We start from the raw sequence: 5000 nt of genomic DNA, 5'->3' as shown, positions 1-5000 counted from the left end.
TTCAACGATCAACTCAGAACTGGCACGGACTGGGGGAATCCGACTGTCTAATTAAAACAAAGCATTGCGATGGCCCTAGCGGGTGTTGACGCAATGTGATTTCTGCCCAGTGCTCTGAATGTCAACGTGAAGAAATTCAAGCAAGCGCGGGTAAACGGCGGGAGTAACTATGACTCTCTTAAGGTAGCCAAATGCCTCGTCATCTAATTAGTGACGCGCATGAATGGATTAACGAGATTCCCGCTGTCCCTATCTAAGATAAGATCAAAATAAATCAGATCAGGACTACAAAAAACGTATTGATAGTCGAACTGGCCTCTACTGAGGACAGTGACAAACTAATGAACAATACTAAAATTCAGGAGTCATTTACATGCGAAAAGCCCAGAAAGCGAAGGCCACTTATGATGATGTACGACGTACCATCATATATGACCCAGGACGACGTGGCTGACTGTGTTTACGCACAGAATTTTGAGGACAAAATGACTCGCGAAGAATTCACAGAACAATTCAAGGTCCGCTTCAAGGCAGGTCCTCGTGACCGAAACACTGTGCACCATGCCATTGAAGTGTCACCGGAATTGCGTAAACAGATCATTACAACCAATAGATTATACGTAGGCTATAATGCAATATCCGTCAAGGACTATACAGCCCTTGCTAAATGTACCAAATGTCACGATTACGGACATGTTGCAAAATACTGTAGCTTCCTAAACCCAGTATGTGGGAATTGTGGAAGCGAAAAGCATGACAAAACAAAGTGCGACAGAGAAACGCCCACCTGCATCCCTTGTAAATACCGGAAACGCACCTGCAACACTCCTGGTAAGGAGTGTGCAACCTATAAAATAATGATACAGCGGCTCATACAGAGGACAGACTATGGCAACGCGCTATAGAGTCACTCGAAAATCACCTAGCAAGCAGTTGCGAGATGCAGGTCGGTGGCGAAAGCTCAAGGAATCACAGGAATCTCTGCCCTCGGTGGTCAACGAGCGAGAGGAGGAGAGGCAGGTCTATTCTGTCTTAGTTCCAGACGTGCGACCGGAGATGCGGGACTTCTCCTGCCAGGTTGGGTCCTTCCTGGCCATTAGGAGGAGTCCTCCAGGTGATCCGGCGACCGAGCAGACCAACTTGGAGTCTACCTCTTCACAGAGTGGGGGCTTTCTCACGCGCAAGGAGGGAGAGACCTATACACTTCCTGTTCCGACAGAGCGGCCGGAGTCGACGGATTTCTCCTGTCAGGTCGGGGGTTTCCTGGCTACAGGGAGGGGTCATCTAGGCTTCCGGGAGGCGGCGGTGACCGGCGGGGCGGCTTCGTCCGTCGGGAGCGGGGGTTCCCGCTCGTCCTCGGGGGCGGAGTCGTCGTCGGCTGCCGCGCCAGTCTCTACAGCAGAGCACCAGCAGACTCCAAAAATGACGCAAGAGGATGTCGAAACAATTCAAGTTGGAAAAATGTACACTCAGTGTCCACCAGGAGACACATACACCATTTGTGAGGAAACGTTAAGACTGTCAAGACTGGAGGAACCCGCAGCCCTAAACGCGGCTCTGAGGCAGCTGGTGAGGGTCGGGCATCCTCGCGGAGAGAAGGTCACGTTCCCGGCACTGGAGGATGCAGACTGTATTCATCTCGCTGCGTTAAACATTCCCACAGACTTTGAAAAATTACAAGACCTAGTGTCAAAATTATATATCAGACGGGGTCGGGAGTTCGATATCGACAAGACCTATAAAAACATGGTCAAGATGCACGGCAGGATTGGTTTTGATCCTGCCCAGGTATGGCCTGACAGCCATTTCTACACCAGACACCCGGATTAAGATAAAAGTCTTACAAATAAATGCTATGAGGAGCTCCCTTGTAACTCAGGAGCTCCGAAAGATAGCGGAAGAGAAAAATATCGATGTTATGTTAATTCAAGAGCCAGGCTCTGCCTCCGGCAAGGTCACAGGCTTTCCCGTCACTGCCCAGGTAATATCAATGGGTCCAAACCCCATGTCAGCAATTGTCATCTACAACAAGTTAATCAAAACCACTGTCTTGACACAGTATTGCACTTCCCATGTAACAGTTGTGGAGATAAACTTTTATAATACATCTTGGTACATAATTAATATATATTGTCAATACAGGGATCCAATCAATATTTATCTTGGGCAGTTATCTACAGTATTGCGAGCCCTAGCAGGCAAAGCAATTATAATATCAATGGACAGTAACGCAAAATCCCCCCTATGGCACAGTCAAGTTCAAGATCAAAGAGGACTGGCACTGGAAGACATAATTATGGAACATAATTTAAATGTTGTCAATCTCCCCGGCAACCCTCCTACCTACAGGAGCAGAGCTGGGGCAGCATCCTCTATTGATGTCACGCTCTGCACGACAAACATTGTAAACAATATCCAAAATTGGCAGGTCAACGACAACATAACCACCAGTGATCATAACGCTATTGAATTTACAATAGCATCACAAGGGGAGCATGTGCTAGAGGGGTGGACAATGCAGTATGACTACGGGAGAGCAGACTGGGACCTGTTGGAGGCGGAGTTTCATCCTCCGGAGCTGGGAGACGGTCCTTTTGAAGTAGAGGAAGCCGTAGGGGCCTTAATTGTCTCAATCAGGGCGGCTTTGGCCGCGGCGATACCGACGCGAAGGCGCTTCATACGAAAAGCGACTTCTCCATGGACTCCAGAGCTTACCCGGCTCAGGCAGTCTATGAGAAGAGCACGAAGCAGCTATCAAAGGTCCTTCACCCAGGAGGAACGGCACTACCATCTTGCCCAGTATAGGAGAAGGAAATGGCTTTTCAAAGAAACTCTCAGACAACACCGCCAGCGGAGCTGGGAGGATTTTGTAAAGTCTCACCTGACTTTGGATCCATGGGGTACACCGTACAAAATAGTAAGAGAAAAAATCCATTCACCAATGCATCTCTCGACTGTACGAGTCGGTGACACAGACAGAATGACACAGGACTGGTCAGAGACCGCTGAGGAGCTACTGAGGGTGCTCCTCCCAGACGATCGACCTGACACAGACACCGAGATGCAGCAGGAAATAAGACGGCAAGACCAGCTACACTACCACAACAACGTACAGGTGTACCCCTACTCCATCGAGGAAGTGAAGGCAGCTATTCGCTCCTTTGCAAAGTGCAAGGCCCCGGGGCCGGATGCAATTCCTGCAGAAGTTCTGCAATGCATTGCAAACAAACTGGCTCCGGGCCTTACGAAAATTTACAACAGATGCATGGAAACACAGGTCTTCCCAACCTGCTGGAAGACGGCGGAAGTTATTATTATCAAAAAGGCTCCTGATAAGGATCCAATGATGCCCAAATCCTACCGACCTATCTGTCTCCTGGACGTCTTGGGAAAGACATTTGAGAAGCTGCTGGTCTCTAGACTGTCTAGCCATAGAGTCCTACGTGGAATGAGTGATTCGCAATACGGATTCCGAGCTCGGAAGTCAACATCTGACGCTATCAACAAAGTCGTAAGTATTGTACACTCATCCACGCGGAAGTACGTCCTCGGAGTTATGGTGGATATTTCGGGTGCCTTCGACAATCTGTGGTGGCCGGCGCTCTTTTCTCGACTTCGAGAATTGGAATGCCCGGCGGCGCTATATGGTTGTCTGAAGGACTACTGCAGAAATAGAGTCGCCAGAATCACGGCTCCTGGTGTCGTGGTGTCTAAGAACATCTCAAAGGGCTGTCCGCAGGGTTCTGTGTGCGGCCCTTTGTTTTGGGACGTGAATATGGACCCATTACTGGAAACACTAGAAAGGAACAACATGACATTAGGAGTCGTGGCGTATGCAGACGACCTCCTCGTTCTCGTTGAGGGCGACAGCCGTGCCGAGATTGAGACAAGAGCGGCCCATGTATCCGAAATTCTGATACAATGGTGTCAAAATTCAAAACTGGAAATCGCGCCTCAAAAATCAAGTATCATCTTGTTAAAAGGCAGACTAGCCAGAGATCCTATTATAAGGTTAAATAACCGTATAGTCGCAAGAACACGCGCTGCAAAGTACTTGGGCGTCTTCATAGACGAAGCCTGGAGCTACATCCCACACATAAATCACGTTGCCTCTAAGGCTCTGGCAGTACTAAACAAATTAATAAGTATAGCCCAACGGCGTTTCCATCTCCCTCCGATTGCAACAAAAATGTATAATAACTGTGTTTTGGTACCAATCGTGGGATACGGCTCCAGTGCCTGGGCCCACAAACTCACTCAGGTCAAGCCTGCCACTATGGTAAGAAGGATACAGCGCAACGTAATACTAAGGTGTGTAGGCGCATTTGGTACAACACCCACAGATGCACTGTGTCTAATCATGGGACTCTGCCCTTTAGATCTGTTAATCAGACAGCAGGCTGCAATGTACTGGCTTTCCAAACGAGTACACCAACAAGTCACATTAATAATGGGTGAACACCTCAATAATGTAAAAGAAATTAAACAAAAAACGATCAATCTCTGGCAACAACAATGGGATACATCCGATACAGGAAGGCGTGTCTATGACCTCCTTCCAAGTATTCAGGAAAGAATACGCATGAAACACTTCGTCCCCTCTCAAGGCATTGTACACTTTCTAACAGGACACGGCCCATATCCTGTGTATCTCCATCGGATTGGAAGTCGTCCGACACCTGAGTGCGTTTGTGGCGCCCCTGTGGGGACGCCCGAGCACGTAGTGTTTGAATGTCCCGACTTTGATCCAGTCGCCTCAGAGCTAAGGCTTGAAATCCAAGACCAAACAGTCAGGAACATTCTGAGAAACCCTGAGAAATATAACACTTTACAATGTCTAGTTGACCAAGTGTCACAATTTGCAAAATTAATTTTCGAGGAGAACTACCAACATTAAACTAGGGAAAAGCCGTACTCCTCAACAAGGTTGAGGAGCATTGCGCGGCGAAACAAGTGACAAATACCATACATCCATCTGTCAGTGGTGGAATGGAGGGTGG

General features: G+C 48.3%; 1 pseudogene; it reads left to right on the top strand.

Moving 5' to 3' along the window:
- The window catches only part of LOC126326148 (large subunit ribosomal RNA), a 3008-nt pseudogene extending 2701 nt beyond the window's left edge, over positions 1-307 (top strand).
- The last annotated feature ends 4693 nt before the right edge of the window (positions 308-5000 follow it).

Source organism: Schistocerca gregaria, unplaced genomic scaffold, assembly GCF_023897955.1.
Source record: "Schistocerca gregaria isolate iqSchGreg1 unplaced genomic scaffold, iqSchGreg1.2 ptg000975l, whole genome shotgun sequence".
NCBI lineage: Eukaryota > Metazoa > Arthropoda > Insecta > Orthoptera > Acrididae > Schistocerca > Schistocerca gregaria.
This window is presented reverse-complemented; position numbering and strand designations above follow the sequence as displayed.